Below are 27,344 nucleotides of genomic sequence, written 5' to 3' on the forward strand. Positions count from 1 at the left end.
AAATTAATGTTTTCCCATCCATTTTTCAATTCTTTGATTGCTTGACTGGGCTTAGCCTTGAGATTTCTGGTTATGATTATTTACACTAGTATAGCAATTAAACTATAATTTTTGTATTATAAAGTTTTCTAGTTTTCTACTTTGAAGGGTATATTGCATACCATGAACCTATATTCGGTAACATACGTTAGTGTAAAACTGGGGAAAATATTTTCACCTTAATTGTTCGTTGTCATTGCTAGAGATTTTTGGAAGTACAATCCATTGGATGTCTTTTTAAAACTGGTGTCTACGTGTTTTCTTTTGCAGTAATTTAGTGTTAGAAAATTTTGCGTAATGTTTCGCCATGTTTCGGTGGTTTTGTATTGTGAATTTATGGCAACATTACTATTTGACAAAAAAAAAAAAAGCTCAAATTTTAAAGATAGGTTGTTTTTCGTATGCAACGATGTATATTTGGTGATTTTGAATATTTAATTTTGACTTTTTCCATCGTAGCTATTTCAGTAATTGAAGTCTTATTTTGGATAAGGGAAAATGGTGATTTTGTTATGCAATTGAATGTTAACCAAACTGAATGCGTTTTTTACACGTTCCGAGGTTTGGGTCTAAATGGGGACAAAAAACTACAAACAAAAATCAAATATTTACATATTTCATATTTTAATCTTTATTATTCTCTCAAACATACGCACTCGCATACTTAAATTTAGTGCGGTTTTTAATAAAAAAAATTACATAGACTTCGGTACTAATTTCATACAATTGCTGCTGCTACACTGTTGAAGATTTCGAGAAAATATTAATAGCTCCTTAATTCGACGAAGTCAATTAGGTCCTCAGTCTCAAATAGCTTGCACTAAATTAAATATCCCCAAATTCCAAACTTAATTTAAGCAATACACATTCATAAATTTTACACAGACGCATGCTCGCGCGCGCACCACTAAATCAAATATCACCAAGTTTCCGACTTAATTCAAGTAATGCACACTTTAATAAATGTTGAGACACACCCGCCCTTTAAACTTGTCTTTAAACTTTTATAGTTCCGATCAGTTTTAAAACAGGAAAATAACTATATAAACACACAAAAAAACTTACATGAATATTGGTTTATCAAGTAATTGACGCCAGTGAAGTTTTAGACTTCGAACTCGGGTTACACAAATGCAAATATTTAGTTACTTTGGTTACGCATTTGTGTAGGGTTCGGGAATTTGTTTACATAGTGAATGTTTAGTCATTTGACTGACAGAAATGTGAATATTTAGTGACTTTGGTGACAAAAATGTTTAGTGACTTTGGTTATACATTTTGTGAACGGTTCGGTAATTGTTACACGGTGAAGGTTTAGTCATTTTGCTGACACAAATGTGAAATTTTAGTGATTTTTACACAAATGTGAATGTTTAGGGATTTTGGGTACACTTGTGTAAGATTCATGAATTTGGTTAAACTGTGAAAGTTTGACTCTGGTTACACAAATGCGAATGATTATTAATTTTTGTTACACTTTTGTAAGTTTCATGAATTTGGTTAAACTGAAAGTTTACGGGTTTTGGTTACACAGAAGTGAATGTTTAGTGATTTTTGTTACACTTGTGTAAGGTTCATGAGTTTGGTTAAACTGCGAAAGTTTAGTGACTTAGGTTACACAAATATGAATGTTTAGTGATTTTGGTTACCCACTTGTAGGGTTCACGAATTTGGTTACTGTGTAAGTTTAGTAACTTTGGTTACACTAATGTGAATGTTTAGTTATTTTTGTTACACATTTGTGTAGGTTCGTGAATTTGGTTAAACTGTGAAAGTCTACTAACTTCGGTTACACAAATGTGAAGCTTTAGTGACCTTAGGTACACACTTGTGAATGTCTAGCAACTGGTTACACACTTGTGAAGGTTTAGTAGTTTGTTATGCACTTGTGAAGGTTTAGTGGTTTGTTATGCACTTGTGAAGGTTTAGTGGTTTGTTATGCACTTGTGAAGGTTTAGTGACTTAGGTTACACACTTGTGAAAGTTTAGTGACTTGGGTTAAACACTTGTGAAGGTTTAGTGATTTGAGTTATGCACTTGTGAAGGTTTAGTGACTTGTTATACACTTGCGAAGGTTTATTGACTTAGGTTACACACTTGCAAAGGTTTAGTGACTTAGGTTACACACTTGCGAAAGTTTAGTGACTTGAGTTATGCACTTGTGAAGGTTTAGTGACTTGAGTTATGCACTTGTGAAGGTTTAGTGACTTAGGTTACACACATGTGAAGGTTTAGTGACTTAGGTTACACACTTGTGAAGGTTTGGTGACTTAAGTTCTAAAATTGTGAAGGTTTGTTGACTTAAATTATACACTTGTGAATGTTTAGTGACTTCTTGTACACTTGTGAATGTTTAGTGACTTCTTGTACACTTGTGAAGGTTTAGTGACTTAGGTTACACACTTGTGAAGGTTTAGTGACCTGAGTTATGTACTTGTGAAGATTTAGTGACTTAGGTTACACACTTGTGAAGGTTTAGTGACTTGAGTTATGCGGTTTAGTAACTTAGGTTACACACTTGTGAAGGTTTAGTGACTTGAGTTATGCACTTGTGAAGATTTAGTGACTTAGGTTACCTACTTGTGAAGGTTTAGTTACTTAAGTTACACACTTGTGAAGGTTTAAGTGACTTAGGTTATACACTTGTGAAGGTTTAGGACTAAGTTATACACTTGTGAAGGTTTAAGTGACTTAGGTTACACACTTGTGAAGGTTTAGTGAATTGAGTTATACATTTGTGAAGGTTTAGTGACTTAGATTACACACTTGTGAAGGTTTAGTGAATTAGGTTACACAATCATGAAGGTTTAGTGACTTGAGTTACACACTTGTGAAAGTGTAGCAACTTAGATTACACACTTGTGAAGGTTTAGTGACTTAGGTTACACACTTGTGAAGGTTTAGTGACTTAGATTACACACTTGTGAAGGTTTAGTGACGAGTTATAAACTTGTGAAGGTTTAGTGACTTAGATTACACACTTGTGAAGGTTTAGTGATTTGAGTTATACACTTGCGAAGGTTTAGTGACTTAGGTTACACACTTGTGAAGGTTTTATTGACTTCAATTATACACTAGTGAAGGTTTAGTGACTTGTTATACACTTGTGAAGGTTTAGTGACTTAGGTTACACACTTGTGAATGTTTAGTGACTTAGATTATACACTTGTGAAGGTTTAGTGACTTAGATTACACACTTGTGAAGGTTTAGTGACTTAGATTACACACTTGTGAAGGTTTAGTGACTTAGATTACACACTTGTGAAGGTTTAGTGACGAGTTATAAACTTGTGAAGGTTTAGTGACTTAGATTACACACTTGTGAAGGTTTAGTGACTTAGGTTACACAGTTGTGAAGGTTTAGTGACTTAGGTTACACAATCATGAAGGTTTAGTGACTTGAGTTACAAACTTGTGAAAGTGTAGCAACTTAGATTACACACTTGTGAAGGTTTAGTGACTTGAGTTATGCACTTGTGAAGGTTTAGTGACTTGGGTTATACACTTGTGAAGGTTTAGTGACACTTGTGAAGGTTTAGTGACTTGGGTTATACACTTGTGATGGTTTGGTGACTTGGGTTACACACTTGTCAAGGTTTAGTGACTTAGATTATACACTTGTGAAGGTTTAGTGACTTAGATTACACACTTGTGAAGGTTTAGTGATTTGAGTTATACACTTGCAAAGGTTTAGTGACTTAGATTATACACTTGTGAAGGTTTTATTGACTTCAATTATACACTTGTGAAGGTTTAGTGACTTGTTATACACTTGTGAAGGTTTAGTGACTTGTTATACACTTGTGAAGGTTTAGTGAATTAGATTACACACTTGTGAAGGTTTAGTGACTTAAGTTACACACTTGTGAAGGTTTAGTGACTTGAGTTATGCACTTTTGAAGGTTTAGTGACTTGGGTTATGCACTTTTGAAGGTTTAGTGACTTGGGTTATACACTTGTGATGGTTTAGTGACTTGGGTTATACACTTGTGATGGTTTAGTGACTTGGGTTATACACTTGTGATGGTTTAGTGACTTGGGTTATACACTTGTGATGGTTTAGTGACTTGGGTTATACACTTGTGAAGATTTAGTGACTTAGGTTACACACTTGTGAAGGTTTAGTGACTTGAGTTATGCGGTTTAGTGACTTAGGTTACACACTTGTGAAGGTTTAATGACTTGAGTTATGCACTTGTGAAGATTTAGTGACTTAGGTTACCTACTTGTGAAGGTTTAGTTACTTAAGTTATACACTTGTGAAGGTTTAAGTGACTTAGGTTAAACACTTGTGAAGGTTTAGTTACTTAAGTTATACACTTGTTAAGGTTTAAGTGACTTAGGTTACACACTTGTGAAGGTTTAGTGAATTAAGTTATACATTTGTGAAGGTTTAGTGACTTAGATTACACACTTGTGAAGGTTTAGTGACTTAGGTTACACAATCATGAAGGTTTAGTGACTTGAGTTACACACTTGTGAAAGTGTAGCAACTTAGATTACACACTTGTGAAGGTTCAGTGACTTAGGTTACACACTTGTGAAGGTTTAGTGCCTTAGATTATACACTTGTGAAGGTTTAGTGACTTAGATTACACACTTGTGAAGGTTTAGTGACGAGTTATAAACTTGTGAAGGTTTAGTGACTTAGATTACACACTTGTGAAGGTTTAGTGATTTGAGTTATACACTTCCGAAGGTTTAGTGACTTAGGTTACACACTTCCGAAGGTTTAGTGACTTAGGTTACACACTTGTGAAGGTTTTATTGACTTCAATTATACAGTAGTGAAGGTTTAGTGACTTGTTATACACTTGTGAAGGTTTAGTGACTTAGATTATACACTTGTGAAGGTTTAGTGACTTAGGTTACACACTTGTGAAGGTTTAGTGACTTAGATTATACACTTGTGAAGGTTTAGTGACTTAGATTACACACTTGTGAAGGTTTAGTGACGAGTTATAAACTTGTGAAGGTTTAGTGACTTAGATTACACACTTGTGAAGGTTTAGTGATTTGAGTTATACACTTGCGAAGGTTTAGTGACTTAGATTACACACTTGTGAAGGTTTAGTTACTTAGGTTACACAATCATGAAGGTTTAGTGACTTGAGTTACAAACTTGTGAAAGTGTAGCAACTTAGATTACACACTTGTGAAGGTTTAGTGACTTGAGTTATGCACTTGTGAAGCTTTAGTGACTTGGGTTATACACTTGTGAAGATTTAGTGACTTGGGTTATACACTTGTGATGGTTTAGTGACTTGGGATATACACTTGTGATGGTTTGGTGACTTGGGTTACACACTTATGAAGGTTTAGTGACTTGAGTTATGCACTTGTGAAGCTTTAGTGACTTGGGTTATACACTTGTGAAGATTTAGTGACTTGGGTTATACACTTGTGATGGTTTAGTGACTTGGGCTATACACTTGTGATGGTTTGGTGACTTGGGTTACACACTTATGAAGGTTTAGTGACTTAGATTATACACTTGTGAAGGTTTAGTGCCTTAGATTATACACTTGTGAAGGTTTAGTGACTTAGATTATACACTTGTGAAGGTTTAGTGACGAGTTATAAACTTGTGAAGGTTTAGTGACTTAGATTACACACTTGTGAAGGTTTAGTGATTTGAGTTATACACTTGCGAAGGTTTAGTGACTTAGATTATACACTTGTGAAGGTTTTATTGACTTCAATTATACACTAGTGAAGGTTTAGTGACTTGTTATACACTTGTGAAGGTTTAGTGACTTAGATTACACATTTGTGAATGTTTAGTGATTTGAGTTATACACTTGCGAAGGTTTAGTGACTTAGGTTACACACTTGTGAAGGTTTAGTGACTTGAGTTATGCACTTATGAAGGTTTAGTGACTTGGGTTATACACTTGTGTTGGTTTAGTGACTTGGGTTATACACTTGTGAAGGTTTAGTGACTTGGGTTTATACACTTGTGAAGGTTTAGTGACTTGGGTTTATACACTTGTGAAGGTTTAGTGACTTGAATTACACATTTGTTAAGGTTTAGTGACTTGGGTTACACACTTGTGATGGTTTAGTGACTTGGGTTATACACTTGTGATGGTTTAGTGACTTGAGTTATACACTTGTGATGGTTTAGTGACTTAGGTTATACACTTGTGAAGGTTTAGTGACTTGGGTTTATACACATGTGAAGGTTTAGTGACTTGAATTACACACTTGTGAATGTTTAGTGACTTAAGTTACACACTTGTGAAGGTTTGACTTGAGTTATATACTTTTGAAGGTTCAGTGACTTAGGTTAGACACTTGTGAATGTTTAGTGACTTGAGTTATACACTTGTGAAGGTTTAGCGAATTGAGTTATACACTTGTGAAGGTTTAGCGAATTGAGTTATACACTTGTGAAAGTTTAGCGAATTGAGTTATACACTTGTGAAGGTTTAGCGAATTGAGTTATACACTTGTGAAGGTTTAGTGACTTAGGTTACACACTTGTGAAGGTTTGGTGACGAGTTCTACAATTGTGAAGGTTTAGTGACTTAGGTTACACACTTGTGAAGGTTTGGTGACTTAAATTATACACTTGTGAAGGTTTAGTGACTTGAATTATACACTTGTGAAGGTTTAGTGACTTAAATTATACACTTGTGAAGGTTAAGTGACTTATGATACACACTTGTGAAAGTTTAGTGACTTGAGTTATAAAATTGTGAAGGTTTAGTGACTTGAGTTATAAAATTGTGAAGGTTTAGTGACATGAGTTATAATTGTGAAGGGTTAGTGACTAGAGTTATAAAATTGTGAAGGTTTAGTGACTTGAGTTATAAAATTGTGAAGGTTTAGTGACTTGAGTTATAAAATTGTGAAGGTTTAGTGACGAGTTATATATTTGTGAAGGTTTAGTGACGAGTTATATATTTGTGAAGGTTTAGTGACAAGTTATATATTTGTGAAGGTTTAGTGACTTGAGTTATATATTTGTGAAGGTTTAGTGACTTGAGTTATATATTTGTGAAGGTTTAGTGACTTGTTATACACTTGTGATTGTTCAGTGACTTGTTATACACTTGTGATGGTTTAGTGACTTGGGTTATACACATGTGAAGGTTTAGTGACTCGAGTTACACACTTGTGAAGGTTTAGTGAATCGAGTTACACACTTGTGAAGGTTTAGTGAATCGAGTTACACACTTGTGAAGGTTTAGTGATGAGTTACACACTTGTGAAGGTTTAGTGACTAGAGTTATACAGTTGTGAAGGTTTAGAGACTAGTTACACACTTGTGAAGGTTTAGAGGCTAGAGTTACACACTTGTGAAGGTTTAGTGACTAGAGTTACACACTTGTGAAGGTTTAGTGACTAGAGTTACACACTTGTGAAGGTTTAGTGACTAGAGTTACACACTTGTGAAGGTTTAGTGACTAGAGTTACACACTTGTGAAGGTTTGGTGACTAGAGTTACACACTTGTGAAGGTTTGGTGACTAGAGTTACACACTTGTGAAGGTTTGGTGACTAGAGTTACACACTTGTGAAGGTTTGGTGACTTAGGTTACACACTTGTGAAGGTTTGGTGACTTGAGTTCTACACTTGTGAAGGTTTGGTGACTTGAGTTCTGCACTTGTGAAGGTTTGGTGACTTGAGTTCTACACTTGTGAAGGTTTGGTGACTTGAGTTCTACACTTGTGAAGGTTTGGTGACTTGAGTTGTACACTTGTGAAGGTTTGGTGACTTAAATTATACACTTGTGAAGGTTTAGTGACTTAGGTTATACACTTGTGAAGGTTTATTGACTTGCATTATATACTTGTGAAGGTTTAGTGACTTAGGTTACACACTTATGAATGTTTAGTGACTTGAGTTATACAATTGTGAAGGTTTAGCGAATTGAGTCATACACTTGTGAAGGTTTAGCGAATTGAGTTATACACTTGTGAAGGTTTAGTGACTTGAGTTATACAGTTGTGAAGGTTTAGTAACTTAGGTTACACACTTGTGAAGGTTTGGTGACTTAAGTTCTACACTTGTGAAGGTTTGGTGACTTAAATCATACACTTGTGAAGGTTTGGTGACAGAAATTATACACTTGTGAAGGGTTGGTGACTTAAATTATACACTTGTGAAGGTTTAGTGACTTGTTGTACAATTGTGAATGTTTAGTGAATTCTTGTACACTTGTGAATGTTTAGTGACTTCTTGTACACTATTGAAGGTTTAGTGCCTTGTTGTACACTTGTGAAGGTTTAGTGACTTGAGTTATACACTTGTGAAGGTTTAGTGACTTGAGTTATACACTTGTGAAGGTTTAGTGACTTGGGTTTACACACTTGTGAAGGTTTAGTGACTTGGGTTTACACACTTGTGAAGGTTTAGTGACTTAGGTTATACACTTGTGAAGGTTTAGTGACTTAGGTTACACACTTGTGAAGGTTTAGTGATTTAGGTTACACACTTGTGAAGGGTTAGTGACTTGAGTTATACAATTGTGAAGGTTTAGCAAATTGAATTATACACTTGTGAAGGTTTAGTGACTTAGGTTACACACTTGTGAAGGTTTGGTGACTTAGATTACACACTTGTGAAGGTTTAGTGATTTGAGTTATACACTTGCGAAGGTTTAGTGACGTAGGTTACACCCTTGTGAAGGTTTAGTGACTTTAGTTATGCACTTGTGAAGGTTTAGTGACTTTAGTTATGCACTTGTGAAGGTTTAGTGACTTGAATTATACACTTGTGAAGGTTTAGTGACTTGGTGTACACTTGTGAAGGTTTAGTGACTTGTTGTACTCTTGTGAAGGTTTAGTGACTTAGGATACACGCTTGTGAAGGTTTAGTGACTTAGGTTATATATTTGTAAAGGTTAATGACTTGGGTTATACACTTGTGATGGTTTAGTGACTTGGGTTATACACTTGTGAAGGTTTAGTGACTTGGGTTTATACACTTGTGAAGGTTTAGTGACTTGAATTACACACTTGTGAATGTTTAGTGACTTAGGTTACACACTTTTGAAGGGTTATTGACTTGAGTTATATACTTGTGAAGGTTTAGTGACTTAGGTTACACACTTGTGAATGTTTAGTGACTTGAGTTATACACTTGTGAAGGTTTAGCGAATTGAGTTATACACTTGTGAAGGTTTAGTGACTTGAGTTATACAATTTGAAGGTTTAGTGACTTGGGTTATACACTTGTGATGGTTTAGTGATTTGGGTTATACACTTGTGATAGTTTAGTGACTTGGGTTTATACACTTGTGAAGGTTTAGTGACTTGAATTACACACTTGTGAAGGTTTAGTGACTTGGGTTATACACTTGTGATGGTTCAGTGACTTTGGTTATACACGTGTGATGGTTCAGTGACTTGGGTTATACACGTGTGATGGTTTAGTGACTTGGGTTATACACTTGTGAAGGTTTAGTGACTTGGGTTATACACTTGTGATGGTTTAGTGACTTGGGTTATACACTTGTGAAGGTTTAGTGACTTGGGTTTATACACTTTTGAAGGTTTAGTGACTTGAATTACACATTTGTGAAGTTTTAGTGACTTGGGTTACACACTTGTGATGGTTTAGTGACTTGGGTTATACACTTGTGATGGTTTAGTGACTTGGGTTATACTCTTGTGAAGGTTTAGTGACTAGAGTTATACACTTGTGAAGGTTTAGTGACTTAGGTTACACACTTGTGAAGGTTTGGTGACTTAAATTATATACTTGTGAAGGTTTAGTGACTTAGGTTACACACTTGTGAAGGTTTATTGACTTGAGTTATATACTTGTGAAGGTTTAGTGACTTAGGTTACACACTTGTGAATGTTTAGTGACTTGAGTTATACAATTGTGAAGGTTTAGTGACTTGAGTTATACAATTGTGAAGGTTTAGTGACTTAGGTTACACACTTGTGAAGGTTTGGTGACGAGTTCTACAATTGTGAAGGTTTGTGACTTAGGTTACACACTTGTGAAGGTTTGGTGACTTAAATTATACACTTGTGAAGGTTTAGTGACTTAGGTTACACACTTGTGAAGGTTTATTGACTTGAGTTATATACTTGTGAAGGTTTAGTGACTTGGGTTACACACTTGTGAATGTTTAGTGACTTGAGACAATTGTGAAAGTTTAGTGACTTAGGTTACACACTTGTGAAGGTTGGCGAAGAGTTCTAAAATTGTGAAGGTTTAGTGACTTAGGTTACACACTTGTGAAGGTTTGGTGACTTAAATTATACACTTTTGAAGGTTTAGTGACTTGTTGTACAATTGTGAAGGTTTAGTGACTTAAATTATACACTTGTGAAGGTTTAGTGACTTAAATTATACACTTGTGAAGGTTTAGTGACTTAAATGATACACTTGTGAAGGTTTAGTGACTTGAGTTATATATTTGTGAAGGTTTAGTGACTTGTTTTAAAATTGTGAAGGTTTAGTGACTTGAGTTATATATTTGTGAAGGTTTAGTGATTTGAGTTATATATTTGTGAAGGTTTAGTGACTTGTTATACACTTGTGATGGTTTAGTGACTTGGGTTATACACTTGTGAAGGTTTAGTGACTCGAGTTACACACTTGTGAAGGTTTAGTGACTTAGGTTACACACTTGTGAAGGTTTGATGGCTTGATTTTTACACTTGTGAAGGTTTGGTGTCTTGAGTTCTACACTTGTGAAGGTTTGGTGACTTAAATTATACACTTGTGAAGGTTTAGTGACTTAGGTTACACACTTGTGAAGGTTTAGTGACTTGAGTTATACAATTGTGAAGGTTTAGCGAATTGAGTTATACAGTTGTGAAGGTTTAGCGAATTGAGTTATACAGTTGTGAAGGTTTAGTGACTTAGGTTACACACTTGTGAAGGTTTAGTGACTTAGGTTTACACACTTGTGAAGGTTTAGTGACTTATGATGCACACTTGTGAAGGTTTGGTGACGAGTTATACAATTGTGAAGGTTTAGTGACTTGGGTTTATACACTTGTGAAGGTTTAGTGACTTGGGTTTATACACTTGTGAAGGTTTAGTGACTTGGGTTTATACACTTGTGAAGGTTTAGTGACTTAGGTTACACACTTGTGAAGGTTTATTGACTTGAGTTATATACTTGTGAAGGTTTAGTGACTTAGGTTACACACTTGTGAATGTTTAGTGACTTGAGTTATACAATTGTGAAGGTTTAGCGAATTGAGTTATACAGTTGTGAAGGTTTAGTGACTTAGGTTACACACTTGTGAAGGTTTGGTGACTTGAGTTCTACAATTGTGAAGGTTTGGTGACTTAAATTATACAATTATGAAGGTTTGGGGACTTAAATTATACACTTGTGAAGGTTTAGTGACTTGTTGTACACTTGTGAAGGTTTATTGACTTCTTGTACACTTGTGAGGGTTTAGTGACTTCTTGTACACTTGTGAAGGTTTAGTGACTTAGGATTCACACTTGTGAAGGTTTAGTGACTTAGGATGCACACTTGTGAAGGTTTAGTGACTTGAGTTATATATTTGTGAAGGTTTAGTAACTTGAGTTATACTCTTGTGAAGGTTTAGTGACTTGGGTTTATACACTTTTGAAGGTTTAGAGACTTGGGTTTATACACTTGTGAAGGTTTACTGACTTGGTTTTATACACTTGTGAAGGTTTCGGGTTATACAATTGTGAAGGTTTAGCGAAATGAGTTATACACTTGTGAAGGTTTAGTGACTTAGGTTACACACTTGTGAAGGTTTTGAGTTATTCAATTGTGAAGGTTTAGCGAAATGAGTTATACAATTGTGAAGGTTTAGTGACTTAGATTACACACTTGTGAAGGTTTGGCGACTTAAATTATACACTTGTGAAGGTTTGGTGACTTAAATTATACACTTGTGAAGGTTTAGTGACTTGTTGTACACTTGTGAGGGTTTAGTGACTTGTTGTACACTTGTGAAGGTTTAGTGACTTAGGATGCACACTTGTGAAGGTTTGGTGACTTGAGTTATACAATTGTGAAGGTTTAGTGACTTGGGTTTATACACTTGCGAAGGTTTAGTGACTTGGGTTTATACACTTGCGAAGGTTTAGTGACTTGGGTTTATACACTTGTGAAGGTTTAGTGACTTAGGTTACACACTTGTGAAGGTTTAGTGACTTAGGTTACACACTTGTGAAGGTTTAGTGACTTAGGTTACACACTTGTGAAGGTTTAGCGAATTGAGTTATACACTTGCGAAGGTTTAGTGACTTAGGTTACACACTTGTGAAGGTTTAGTGACTTTAGTTATGCACTTGTGAAGGTTTAGTGACTTGAATTATATACTTGTGAAGGTTTAGTGACTTGGTGCACACTTGTGAAGGTTTAGTGACTTGTTGTACTCTTGTGAAGGTTTAGTGACTTAGGATACACACTTGTGAAGGTTTAGTGACTTGAGTTATATATTTGTAAAGGTTTAGTGACTTGAGTTATAAAATTGTAATGTTTAGTGACGAGTTATAAACACTTGTGAAGGATTGGTGACTTGGGTTATACACTTGTGAAGGATTGGTGACTTGGGTTATACACTTGTGAAGGTTTAGTGACTTGGGTTTATACACTTGTGAAGGTTTAGTGACTTGAGTTACACACTTGTGAAGGTTTAGTGACTTGAGTTATATATTTGTGAAGGTTTAGTGACTTGAGTTATATATTTGTGAAGGTTTAGTGCCTTGAGTTATAGTTATATATTTGTGAAGGTTTAGTGCCTTGAGTTATATATTTGTGAAGGTTTAGTGACTTGAGTTATAAAACTTGTGAAGGTTTAGTGACTTCGGGTTATACACTTGTGAAGGTTTAGTGACTTGGGTTATACACTTGTGAAGGTTTAGTGACTTAGGTTACACACTTGTGAAGGTTTAGTGACTTCGAGTTATATACTTGTGAAGGTTTAGTGACTTAGGTTACACACTTGTGAAGGTTTAGTGACTCGAGTTATACACTTGTGAAGGTTTAGTGAATCGAGTTATACACTTGTGAAGGTTTAGGTGATCGAGTTATACACTTGTGAAGGTTTGTGACTTGGGTTACACACTTGTGAAGGTTTGGTGACTTGAGTTCTACACTTGTGAAGGTTTAGTGACTTGATTACACATTTGTGAAGGTTTAGTGACTTGAGTTATAAAATTGTGAAGGTTTAGTGACTTGAGTTATAATTGTGAAGGTTTAGTGACTTAGATTATACAATTGTGAAGGTTTAGTGACTTAGGTTATACACTTGTGAAGGTTTAGTGACTTGGGTTTATACACTTGTGAAGGTTTAGTGACTTAGATTACACATTTGTGAAGGTTTAGTGACTTGGGTTACACACTTGTGATGGTTTAGTGACTTGGGTTATACACTTGTGAAGGTTTAGTGACTTGGGTTATACACTTGTGAATGGTTTAGTGACTTGATTACGCACTTGTGAAGGTTTAGTGACTCAGGTTACACACTTGTGAAGGTTTATTGACTTGAGTTATACAATTGTGAAGGTTTAGCGAATTGAGTTATACACTTGTGAAGGTTTAGTGACTTGAGTAATACAATTGTGAAGGTTTAGTGACTTAGGTTACACACTTGTGAAGGTTTGGTGACGAGTTCTACAATTGTGAAGGTTTAGTGACTTAGGTTACACATTTGTGAAGGTTTGGTGACTTTAATTATACACTTGTGAAGGTTTAGTGACTTGTTATACACTTGTGAAGGTTTAGTGACTTAAATTATACACTTGTGAAAGTTTAGTGACTTGAGTTATATATTTGTGATTGTTTAGTGACTTGAGTTATATATTTGTGAGGTTTAGTGACTTGAGTTATACACTTGTGATGTTTAGTGACTTGAGTTATACACTTGTGAGGTTTAGTGACTTGAGTTATGCACTTGTGAAGGTTTAGTGACTTGTTATACACTTGTCATGGTTTAGTGACTTGGGTTATACACTTGTGAAGGTTTAGTGACTCGAGTTACACACTTGTGAAGGTTTAGTGACATAGGATACACACTTGTGAAGGTTTAGTGACTTGAGTTCTACACTTTGTGAATGTTTGGTGACTTAAAGTTATACACTTGTGAAGGTTTAGTGACTTATGTTACACACTTGTGAAGGTTTATTGACGAGATATATACTTGTGAAGGTTTAGTGACTTAGGTTACACACTTGTGAAGGTTTAGTGACTTGAGTTATACACTTGTGAAGGTTTAGTGATTGAGTTATACACTTGTGAAGGTTTAGTGAACTTGAGTTATACACTTGTGAAGGTTTAGTGACTTGGTTATACACTTGTGAAGGTTTAGTGACTTGAGTTATACACTTGTGAAGGTTTAGTGACTTGAGTTATACACTTGTGAATGTTTAGTGACTTGAGTTATACACTTGTGAAGGTTTAGTGACTTAGGTTATACACTTGTGAAGGTTTAGTGACTTGGGTTATACACTTGTGAAGGTTTAGTGACTTAGGTTATACACTTGTGAAGGTTTAGTGACTTGGTTATACACTTGTGAAGGTTTAGTGACTTAGGTTACACACTTGTGAAGGTTTAGTGACGAATTACACTTGTGAAGGTTTAGTGACTTGGTTATACAACTTGTGAAGGTTTAGTGACTTGGTTATACAACTTGTGAAGGTTTAGTGACTTGAGTTATACACTTGTGAAGGTTTAGTGACTTAGGTTACACACTTGTGAAGGTTTGGTGACTTGAGTTCTACATTGTGAAGGTTTGGTGACTTGAGTTATACACTTGTGAAGGTTTGGTGACTTGATTATACACTTGTGAAGGTTTGGTGACTTAAATTATACACTTGTGAAGGTTTAGTGACTTCTTATACACTTGTGAAGGTTTAGTGACTTGTTTATACTTGTGAAGGTTTAGTGACTTAGGATTCACACTTGTGAAGGTTTAGTGACTTGAGTTATATACTTGTGAAGGTTTAGTGACTTGAGTTCACTTGTGAAGGTTTAGTGACTTGGTTATACACTTGTGAAGGTTTAGTGACTTGAGTTATACACTTGTGAAGGTTTAGTGACTTAGGTTACACACTTGTGAAGGTTTGGTGACTTAAGTTCTACACTTGTGAAGGTTTGGTGACTTAAAGTTATACACTTGTGAAGGTTTGGTGACTTAAATTATACACTTGTGAAGGTTTGGTGACATAAATTATACACTTGTGAAGGTTGGTGACTTAAATTATACACTTGTGAAGGTTTAGTGACTTGTTGTACAATTGTGAATGTTTAGTGATTCTTGTACACTTGTGAAGGTTTAGTGACTTGTTGTACACTTGTGAAGGTTTAGTGACTTGAGTTATACACTTGTGAAGGTTTAGTGACTTGAGTTATACACTTGTGAAGGTTTAGTGACTTGGGTTTATACACTTGTGAAGGTTTAGTGACTTGGGTTTACACACTTGTGAAGGTTTAGTGACTTGGGTTTACACACTTGTGAAGGTTTAGTGACTTAGGTTATACACTTGTGAAGGTTTAGTGACTTAGGTTACACACTTGTGAAGGTTTAGTGATTTAGGTTACACACTTGTGAAGGTTTAGTGACTTGAGTTATACAATTGTGAAGGTTTAGCAAATTGAGTTATACACTTGTGAAGGTTTAGTGACTTAGGTTACACACTTGTGAAGGTTTGGTGACTTAGATTACACACTTGTGAAGGTTTAGTGACTTAGTTATACACTTGCGAAGGTTTAGTGACTTATTACACTTGTGAAGGTTTAGTGACTTAGTTACACTTGTGAAGGTTTAGTGACTTTAGTTATGCACTTGTGAAGGTTTAGTGACTTATTATACACTTGTGAAGGTTTAGTGACTTGGTGTACACTTGTGAAGGTTTAGTGACTTGTGTACACTTGTGAAGGTTTAGTGACTTGGATACACTTGTGAAGGTTTAGTGACTTAGGATACACGCTTGTGAAGGTTTAGTGACTTAGGTTATACATTTGTGAAGGTTTAGTGACTTGGGTTATACACTTGTGAAGGTTTAGTGACTTGGGTTATACACTTGTGAAGGTTTAGTGACTTGGGTTTATACACTTGTGAAGGTTTAGTGACTTGAATTACACACTTGTGAAGGTTTAGTGACTTAGGTTACACACTTTGTGAAGGGTTATTGACTTAGGTTACACACTTGTGAAGGTTTAGTGACTTAGGTTACACACTTGTGAAGGTTTAGTGACTTGAGTTATACACTTGTGAAGGTTTAGTGACTTGAGTTATACACTTGTGAAGGTTTAGTGACTTGAGTTATACAATTTGAAGGTTTAGTGACTTGGGTTATACACTTGTGAGGTTTAGTGATTTGGGTTATACACTTGTGATAGTTTAGTGACTTGGGTTTATACACTTGTGAAGGTTTAGTGACTTGAATTACACACTTGTGAAGGTTTAGTGACTTGGGTTATACACTTGTGAAGGTTTAGTGACTTGGTTATACACTTGTGAAGGTTCAGTGACTTGGGTTATACACGTGTGATGGTTTAGTGACTTGGGTTATACACTTGTGAAGGTTTAGTGACTTGGGTTATACACTTGTGATGGTTTAGTGACTTGGGTTATACACTTGTGAAGGTTTAGTGACTTGGGTTTATACACTTTGTGAAGGTTTAGTGACTTGAATTACACATTTGTGAAGTTTTAGTGACTTGGGTTACACACTTGTGAATGGTTTAGTGACTTGGGTTATACACTTGTGATGGTTTAGTGACTTGGGTTATACTCTTGTGAAGGTTTAGTGACTAGAGTTATACACTTGTGAAGGTTTAGTGACTTAGGTTACACACTTGTGAAGGTTTAGTGACTTAAATTATATACTTGTGAAGGTTTAGTGACTTAGGTTACACACTTGTGAAGGTTTAGTGACTTGAGTTATATACTTGTGAAGGTTTAGTGACTTAGGTTACACACTTGTGAAGGTTTAGTGACTTGAGTTATACACACTTGTGAATGTTTAGTGACTTGAGTTATACAATTGTGAAGGTTTAGTGACTTGAGTTATACATTGTGAAGGTTTAGTGACTTAGGTTACACACTTGTGAAGGTTTAGTGACGAGTTCTACAACTTGTGAAGGTTTAGTGACTTAGGTTACACACTTGTGAAGGTTTAGTGACTTAAATTATACACTTGTGAAGGTTTAGTGACTTAGGTTACACACTTGTGAAGGTTTATTGACTTGAGTTATATACTTGTGAAGGTTTAGTGACTTGGGTTACACACTTGTGAATGTTTAGTGACTTGAGACAATTGTGAAAGTTTAGTGACTTAGGTTACACACTTGTGAAGGTTTGGCGAAGAGTTTATACACTTGTGAAGGTTTAGTGACTTAGGTTACACACTTGTGAAGGTTTGGTGACTTAAATTATACACTTGTGAAGGTTTAGTGACTTGTTGTACAATTGTGAAGGTTTAGTGACTTAAATTATACACTTGTGAAGGTTTAGTGACTTAAATTATACACTTGTGAAGGTTTAGTGACTTAAATGATACACTTGTGAAGGTTTAGTGACTTGTTATATATTTGTGAAGGTTTAGTGACTTGTTAAAATTGTGAAGGTTTAGTGACTTGAGTTATATATTTGTGAAGGTTTAGTGACTTGAGTTATATATTTGTGAAGGTTTAGTGACTTGTTATACACTTGTGATGGTTTAGTGACTTGGGTTATACACTTGTGAAGGTTTAGTGACTCGAGTTACACACTTGTGAAGGTTTAGTGACTTAGGTTACACACTTGTGAAGGTTTGATGGCTTGATTTTTACACTTGTGAAGGTTTGGTGTCTTGAGTTCTACACTTGTGAAGGTTTGGTGACTTGATTATACACTTGTGAAGGTTTAGTGACTTGGTTACACACTTGTGAAGGTTTAGTGACTTGAGTTATACATTGTGAAGGTTTAGTGATTGAGTTATACAGTTGTGAAGGTTTAGTGACTTAGTTATACACTTGTGAAGGTTTAGTGACTTAGGTTACACACTTGTGAAGGTTTAGTGACTTAGGTTTACACACTTGTGAAGGTTTGGTGACTTATGATGCACACTTGTGAAGGTTTAGTGACGAGTTATACAATTGTGAAGGTTTAGTGACTTGGGTTTATACACTTGTGAAGGTTTAGTGACTTAGGTTACACACTTGTGAAGGTTTATTGACTTGAGTTATATACTTGTGAAGGTTTAGTGACTTAGGTTACACACTTGTGAAGGTTTAGTGACTTGAGTTATACAATTGTGAAGGTTTAGCGAACTTGAGTTATACACTTGTGAAGGTTTAGTGACTTAGGTTACACACTTGTGAAGGTTTGGTGACTTGAGTTCTACAATTGTGAAGGTTTGGTGACTTAAATTATACAATTATGAAGGTTTGGGTGACTTATTATACACTTGTGAAGGTTTAGTGACTTGTTTACACTTGTGAAGGTTTATTGACTTGTTGTACACTTGTGAAGGTTTAGTGACTTCTTGTACACTTGTGAAGGTTTAGTGACTTAGGATTACACTTGTGAAGGTTTAGTGACTTAGGATAACACTTGTGAAGGTTTAGTGACTTGAGTTATACACTTGTGAAGGTTTAGTGACTTGAGTTATACTCTTGTGAAGGTTTAGTGACTTGGTTATACACTTTGTGAAGGTTTAGTGACTTGGGTTTATACACTTGTGAAGGTTTAGTGACTTGGTTTATACACTTGTGAAGGTTTGGTTATACAATTGTGAAGGTTTAGGATGAGTTATACACTTGTGAAGGTTTAGTGACTTAGGTTACACACTTGTGAAGGTTTAGTGACTTGAGTTATACACTTGTGAAGGTTTAGTGACTTGAGTTATACAGTTGTGAAGGTTTAGTGACTTAGGTTACACACTTGTGAAGGTTTAGTGACTTGAGTTCTACAATTGTGAAGGTTTGGTGACTTAAATTATACAATTGTGAAGGTTTGGGACTTAAATTATACACTTGTGAAGGTTTAGTGACTTGTTGTACACTTGTGAAGGTTTATTGACTTCTTGTACACTTGTGAGGGTTTAGTGACTTCTTGTACACTTGTGAAGGTTTAGTGACTTAGGATTCACACTTGTGAAGGTTTAGTGACTTAGGATGCACACTTGTGAAGGTTTAGTGACTTGAGTTATATATTTGTGAAGGTTTAGTGACTTGAGTTATACTCTTGTGAAGGTTTAGTGACTTGGGTTTATACACTTTTGAAGGTTTAGTGACTTGGGTTTATACACTTGTGAAGGTTTAGTGACTTGGTTATACACTTGTGAAGGTTTCGAGTTATACAATTGTGAAGGTTTAGCGAAATGAGTTATACACTTGTGAAGGTTTAGTGACTTAGGTTACACACTTGTGAAGGTTTTGAGTTATTCAATTGTGAAGGTTTAGCGAAATGAGTTATACAATTGTGAAGGTTTAGTGACTTAGGTTACACACTTGTGAAGGTTTGGTGACTTAAATTATACACTTGTGAAGGTTTGGTGACTTAAATTATACACTTGTGAAGGTTTAGTGACTTGTTGTACACTTGTGAGGTTTAGTGACTTGTTGTACACTTGTGAAGGTTTAGTGACTTAGGATGCACACTTGTGAAGGTTTGGTGACTTGAGTTATACAATTGTGAAGGTTTAGTGACTTGGGTTTATACACTTGCGAAGGTTTAGTGACTTGGGTTTATACACTTGCGAAGGTTTAGTGACTTGGGTTTATACACTTGTGAAGGTTTAGTGACTTAGGTTACACACTTGTGAAGGTTTAGTGACTTAGGTTACACACTTGTGAAGGTTTAGTGACTTAGGTTACACACTTGTGAAGGTTTAGCGAATTGAGTTATACACTTGCGAAGGTTTAGTGACTTAGGTTACACACTTGTGAAGGTTTAGTGACTTTAGTTATGCACTTGTGAAGGTTTAGTGACTTGAATTATATACTTGTGAAGGTTTAGTGACTTGGTGCACACTTGTGAAGGTTTAGTGACTTGTTGTACTCTTGTGAAGGTTTAGTGACTTAGGATACACACTTGTGAAGGTTTAGTGACTTGAGTTATATACTTGTGAAGGTTTAGTGACGAGTTATAAAATTGTGAAGGATTGGTGTCTTGGGTTATACACTTGTGAAGGATTGGTGACTTGGGTTATACACTTGTGAAGGATTGGTGACTTGGGTTTATACACTTGTGAAGGTTTAGTGACTTGAGTTACACACTTGTGAAGGTTTAGTGACTTGAGTTATATATTTGTAAAGGTTTAGTGACTTGAGTTATATATTTGTGAAGGTTTAGTGCCTTGAGTTATATATTATATATTTGTGAAGGTTTAGTGCCTTGAGTTATATATTTGTGAAGGTTTAGTGACTTGAGTTATAAAATTGTGAAGGTTTAGTGACTCGGGTTATACACTTGTGAAGGATTGGTGACTTGGGTTTATACACTTGTGAAGGTTTAGTGACTTAGGTTACACACTTGTGAAGGTTTAGTGACTTCGAGTTATATACTTGTGAAGGTTTAGTGACTTAGGTTACACACTTGTGAAGGTTTAGTGACTCGAGTTATACACTTGTGAAGGTTTAGCGAATCGAGTTATACACTTGTGAAGGTTTAGGGAATCGAGTTATACACTTGTGAAGGTTTTGTGACTCAGGTTACACACTTGTGAAGGTTTGGTGACTTGAGTTCTACACTTGTGAAGGTTTGGTGACTTAGATTACACATATTTGTGAAGGTTTAGTGACTTGAGTTATAAAATTGTGAAGGTTTAGTGACTTAGTTATAATTGTGAAGGTTTAGTGACTTAGGTTATACAATTGTGAAGGTTTAGTGACTTTGGTTATACACTTGTGAAGGTTTAGTGACTTGGTTTATACACTTGTGAAGGTTTAGTGACTTGATTACACATTTGTGAAGGTTTAGTGACTTGGGTTATACACTTGTGATGGTTTAGTGACTTGGGTTATACACTTGTGATGGTTTAGTGACTTGAATTACGCACTTGTGAAGGTTTAGTGACTCAGGTTACACACTTGTGAAGGTTTATTGACTTGAGTTATACAATTGTGAATGTTTAGCGAATTGAGTTATACACTTGTGAAGGTTTAGTGACTTGAGTAATACAATTGTGAAGGTTTAGTGACTTAGGTTACACACTTGTGAAGGTTTGGTGACGAGTTCTACAATTGTGAAGGTTTAGTGACTTAGGTTACACATTTGTGAAGGTTTGGTGACTTTAATTATACACTTGTGAAGGTTTAGTGACTTGTTGTACACTTGTGAAGGTTTAGTGAGTTAAATTATACACTTGTGAAGTTTAGTGACTTGAGTTATACACTTGTGAGTTTAGTGACTTGAGTTATATATTTGTGATTGTTTAGTGACTTGAGTTATATATTTGTGATTGTTTAGTGACTTGAGTTATACACTTGTGAAGGTTTAGTGACTTGAGTTATACACTTGTGAATGGTTTAGTGACTTGGTTATACACTTGTGAAGGTTTAGTGACTTGTTACACACTTGTGAAGGTTTAGTGACTTGGGTTATACACTTGTGAAGGTTTAGTGACTTGAGTTATACACTTGTGAATGGTTTAGTGACTTAAATTATGCACTTGTGAAGGTTTAGTGACTTATGTTACACACTTGTGAAGGTTTAGTGACGAATATACACTTGTGAAGGTTTAGTGACTTAGGTTACACACTTGTGAATGTTTAGTGACTTGGTTATACAATTGAAGGTTTAGCGACTTGAGTTATACACTTGTGAAGGTTTAGTGACTTAGTTATACACTTGTGAAGGTTTAGTGACTTGAGTTATACAGTTGTGAAGGTTTGGTGACTTGAGTTATACACTTGTGAAGGTTTGGTGACTTGAGTTATACACTTGTGAAGGTTTGGTGACTTGAGTTATACACTTGTGAAGGTTTAGTGACTTGAGTTATACACTTGTGAAGGTTTAGTGACTTGGTTATACACTTGTGAATGGTTTAGTGACTTGGTTATACACTTGTGATGGTTTAGTGACTTGGGTTATACACTTGTGAAGGTTTAGTGACTTGATTACACACTTGTGAAGGTTTAGTGACTTGGGTTATACACTTGTGAAGGTTTAGTGACTTGAGTTATACACTTGTGAAGGTTTAGTGACTTAGGTTACACACTTGTGAAGGTTTAGTGACTTGAGTTATACACTTGTGAAGGTTTAGTGACTTAGGTTACACACTTGTGAATGTTTAGTGACGAGTTTATACAACTTGTGAAGGTTTAGTGAATTGAGTTATACATTGTGAAGGTTTAGTGACTTAGGTTACACACTTGTGAAGGTTTGGTGACTTGTTATACACTTGTGAAGGTTTAGTGACTTGTTACACACTTGTGAAGGTTTAGTGACTTGAGTTTATACACTTGTGAAGGTTTAGTGACTTAGGTTATACACTTGTGAAGGTTTAGTGACTTGACTTATACACTTGTGAAGGTTTAGTGACTTGGGTTATACACTTGTGAAGGTTTAGTGACTTGGGTTATACACACTTGTGAAGGTTTAGTGACTTGGGTTTATACACTTGTGAAGGTTTAGTAACTTGATTACATACTTGTGAAGGTTTAGTGACTTAGGTTATACACTTGTGAAGGTTTAGTGACTTGAGTTTTACACTTGTGAAGGTTTAGTGACTTGAGTTCTACACTTGTGAAGGTTTGGTGACTTAAAGTTATACACTTGTGAAGGTTTAGTGACTTAGGTTACACACTTGTGAAGGTTTGGTGACTTGAATTTACAACTTGTGAAGGTTTGGTGACTTAAATTATACATTGTGAAGGTTTGGTGACTTAAATTATACACTTGTGAAGGTTTAGTGACTTGTTGTACACTTGTGAAGGTTTAGTGACTTCTTGTACACTTGTGAAGGTTTAGTGACTTCTTGTACACTTGTGAAGGTTTAGTGACTTGGATTACACTTGTGAAGGTTTAGTGACTTGGATGCACACTTGTGAAGGTTTAGTGACTTGAGTTATACACTTGTGAAGGTTTAGTGACTTAAGTTATACTCTTGTGAAGGTTTAGTGACTTGGGTTTATACACTTGTGAAGGTTTAGTGACTTGGGTTATACACTTGTGAAGGTTTAGTGACTTGGGTTATACACTTGTGAAGGTTTAGTGACTTGGTTTATACACCTTGTGAAGGTTTAGTGACTTAGGTTACACACTTGTGAAGGTTTCGAGTTATACAATTGTGAAGGTTTAGCGACTTAGTTACACACTTGTGAAGGTTTAGTGACTTAGGTTACACACTTGTGAAGGTTTAGTGACTTGAGTTTACACTTGTGAAGGTTTAGTGACTTAGGTTACACCCTTGTGAAGGTTTAGTGACTTGAGTTTACACTTGTGAAGGTTTAGTGACAAGTTATATACTTTGAAGGTTTAGTGATTTGATTATACACTTGTGAAGGTTTAGTGACTTGTTACACACTTGTGAAGGTTTAGTGACTTGAGTTATACATTGTGAAGGTTTAGTGACTTAGTTATACACTTGTGAAGGTTTAGTGACTTGAGTTATACACTTGTGAAGGTTTAGTGACTTGAGTTATGCACTTGTGAAGGTTTAGTGACTTGAGTTATACACTTGTGAAGGTTTAGTGACTTGGGTTATACACTTGTGAAGGTTTAGTGACTTGAGTTATACACTTGTGAAGGTTTAGTGACTTAGTTATACACTTGTGAAGGTTTAGTGACTTAGTTATACACTTTGTGAAGGTTTAGTGACTTGAGTTATACACTTGTGAAGGTTTAGTGATCTTGAGTTACACTTGTGAAGGTTTAGTGACTTAGATTACACACTTGTGAAGGTTTAGTGACTTGAGTTATACACTTGTGAAGGTTTAGTGACGAGTTATATACTTGTGAAGGTTTAGTGACTTGTTACACACTTGTGAAGGTTTAGTGACTTGATTACACACTTGTGAAGGTTTAGTGACTTGAGTTATACACTTGTGAAGGTTTAGTGACTTGAGTTATACACTTGTGAAGGTTTAGTGACTTGAGTTATACACTTGTGAAGGTTTAGTGACTTGAGTTATACACTTGTGAAGGTTTAGTGACTTGAGTTATACACTTGTGAAGGTTTAGTGACTTGAGTTATACACTTGTGAAGGTTTAGTGACTTGATTACACACTTGTGAAGGTTTAGTGACTTAGGTTTCACACTTGTGAAGGTTTAGTGACTTGAGTTATACACTTGTGAAGGTTTAGTGACTTAGTTACACACTTGTGAAGGTTTAGTGACTTGAGTTATACACTTGTGAAGGTTTAGTGACTTGAGTTATACACTTGTGAAGGTTTATGATTTGAGTATACACTTGTGAAGGTTTAGGTTACACTTGTGAAGGTTTAGTGACTTGATTATACACTTGTGAAGGTTTAGTGACTTGATTATACACTTGTGAAGGTTTGGTGACTTGAGTTATACACTTGTGAAGGTTTAGTGACTTGGGTTTACACTTGTGAAGGTTTAGTGACTTGTTTACACTTGTGAAGGTTTAGTGACTTCTTGTACACTTGTGAAGGTTTAGTGACTTCTTGTACACTTGTGAAGGTTTAGTGACTTGAGTTGTACACTTGTGAAGGTTTAGTGACTTGAGCACACTTGTGAAGGTTTAGTGACTTGAGTTATACACTTGTGAAGGTTTAGTGACTTGAGTTATACACTTGTGAAGGTTTAGTGACTTGAGTTATACACTTGTGAAGGTTTAGTGACTTGGTTATACACTTGTGAAGGTTTAGTGACTTGAGTTATACACTTGTGAAGGTTTAGTGACTTGAGTTATACACTTGTGAAGGTTTAGATTGAGTTATACACTTGTGAAGGTTTAGTGAATTGAGTTATACACTTGTGAAGGTTTAGTGATTGAGTTATACACTTGTGAAGGTTTAGTGACTTGAGTTATACACTTGTGAAGGTTTAGTGACTTAGGTTTACAACTTGTGAAGGTTTGGTGACTTGAGTTATACACTTGTGAAGGTTTAGTGACTTGAGTTACAATTTGTGAAGGTTTAGTGACTTAGGTTACACACTTGTGAAGGTTTAGTGACGAGTTTACACTTGTGAAGGTTTAGTGACTTAGGTTACACACTTGTAGGTTTAGTGACTTGAGTTATACACTTGTGAAGGTTTAGTGACTTGTACACTTGTGAAGGTTTAGTGACTTAGTTATACACTTGTGAAGGTTTAGTGACTTGAGTTATACACTTGTGAAGGTTTAGTGACTTGAGTTATACATTTGTGAAGGTTTAGTGACTTGAGTTATCACTTGTGAAGGTTTAGAGACTTGAGTTATACACTTGTGAAGGTTTAGTGACTTGAGTTATACACTTTTGAAGGTTTAGTGACTTGAGTTACACACTTGTGAAGGTTTAGTGACTTGAGTTACACACTTTTGAAGGTTTGGTGACTTGAGTTCTACACTTGTGAAGGTTTGGTGACTTGAGTTCTACACTTGTGAAGGTTTGGTGACTTGAGTTCTACACTTTGAAGGTTTGGTGACTTGAGTTCTACACTTGTGAAGGTTTGGTGACTTGATTATACACTTTGAAGGTTTGGTGACTTGAGTTCTACACTTGTGAAGGTTTGGTGACTTGAGTTCTACACTTGAAGGTTTGGTGACTTGAGTTCTACACTTGTGAAGGTTTGGTGACTTGAGTTCTACACTTGTGAAGGTTTGGTGACTTGAGTTCTACACTTGTGAAGGTTTGGTGACTTGAGTTTACACTTGTGAAGGTTTGGTGACTTGAGTTCTACACTTGTGAAGGTTTGGTGACTTGAGTTATACACTTGTGAAGGTTTAGTGACTTTAGTTATACACGTGTGAAGGTTTAGTGACTTGAGTTATACACTTGTGAAGGTTTAGTGACTTGAGTTATGCACTTGTGAAGGTTTAGTGACTTAGATTACACACTTGTGAAGGTTTAGTGACTTAGGTTTCACACTTGTGAAGGTTTAGTGACGAGTTATATACTTGTGCAGGTTTAGTGACTTAGATTACACACTTTTGCAGGTTTAGTGACTTGAATTACACACTTGTGAAGGTTTAGTGACTTGAGTTATACATTTGTGAAGGTTTAGTGACTTGAGTTTACACTTGTGAAGGTTTAGTGACTTGAGTTTTGCACTTGTGAAGGTTTAGTGACTTGAGTTATGCACTTGTGAAGGTTTAGTGACTTGAGTTATGCACTTATGAAGGTTTAGTGACTTGAGTTATACACGTGTGAAGGTTTAGTGACTTTAGTTATACACGTGTGAAGGTTTAGTGACTTAGATTACACACTTGTGAAGGTTTAGTGACTTAGGTTTCACACTTGTGAAGGTTTAGTGACGAGTTATATACTTGTGCAGGTTTAGTGACTTAGATTACACACTTTTGCAGGTTTAGTGACTTGAGTTATACACTTGTTAATGTTTAGTGACTTGAGTTATACAATTGTGAATGTTTAGTGATTTGAGTAATACACTTGCGAATGTTTAGTGACTTAGGTTACATACTTGTGAAGGTTTGGTGACTTAAATTATACACTTGTGAAGGTTTGGTGACTTAAATTATACACTTGTGAAGGTTTGGTGACTTAAATTGTACACTTGTGAAGGTTTAGTGACTTGTTGTACACTTGTGAAGGTTTAGTGACTTCTTGTACACTTGTGAAGGTTTAGTGACTCATTGTACACTTGTGAAGGTTTAGTGACTTAGGATGCACACTTGTGAAGGTTTAGTGACTTGAGTTATATATTGTGAAGGTTTAGTAACTTGAGTTATACACTTAGTGAAGGTTTAGTGACTTGGTTATACACTTGTGAAGGTTTAGTGACTTGGGTTCATACACTTGTGAAGGTTTAGTGACTTGGGTTATACACTTGTGAAGGTTTAGTGACTTGGGTTATACACTTGTGAAGGTTTAGTGACTTAGTTATACACTTGTGAAGGTTTAGTGACTTGAGTTATACACTTGTGAAGGTTTAGCGATTTAGTTATACACTTGTGAAGGTTTAGTGACTTGAGTTATACAACTTGTGAAGGTTTAGTGACTTAGGTTACACACTTGTGAAGGTTTAGTGACTTGAGTTATACACTTGTGAAGGTTTAGTGACTTGAGTTGTACAACTTGTGAAGGTTTAGTGACTTAGGTTACACACTTGTGAAGGTTTGGTGACGAGTTCTACAATTTTAAAAGGTTTAGTGACTTAGGTTACACACTTGTAAAGGTTTGGTGACTTAAATTATACACTTGTGAAGGTTTAGTGACTTGTTGTACACTTTTGAAGGTTTAGTGACTTAAATTATACATTTGTGAAGGTTTAGTGACTT

At 35.6% G+C, this 27,344-nt stretch overlaps 1 long non-coding RNA gene across 2 annotated transcripts in view; it reads left to right on the plus strand.

Annotated features, from left to right (window-relative positions):
- The window catches only part of LOC137649779 (uncharacterized), a 55,982-nt gene that overhangs the window by 506 nt on the left and 28,132 nt on the right, over positions 1-27,344 (plus strand). The gene's annotated exons all lie outside the window — the stretch shown is intronic.

This window comes from Palaemon carinicauda, chromosome 11 (genome assembly GCF_036898095.1).
Source record: "Palaemon carinicauda isolate YSFRI2023 chromosome 11, ASM3689809v2, whole genome shotgun sequence".
NCBI classification, from domain to species: Eukaryota; Metazoa; Arthropoda; class Malacostraca; order Decapoda; family Palaemonidae; genus Palaemon; species Palaemon carinicauda.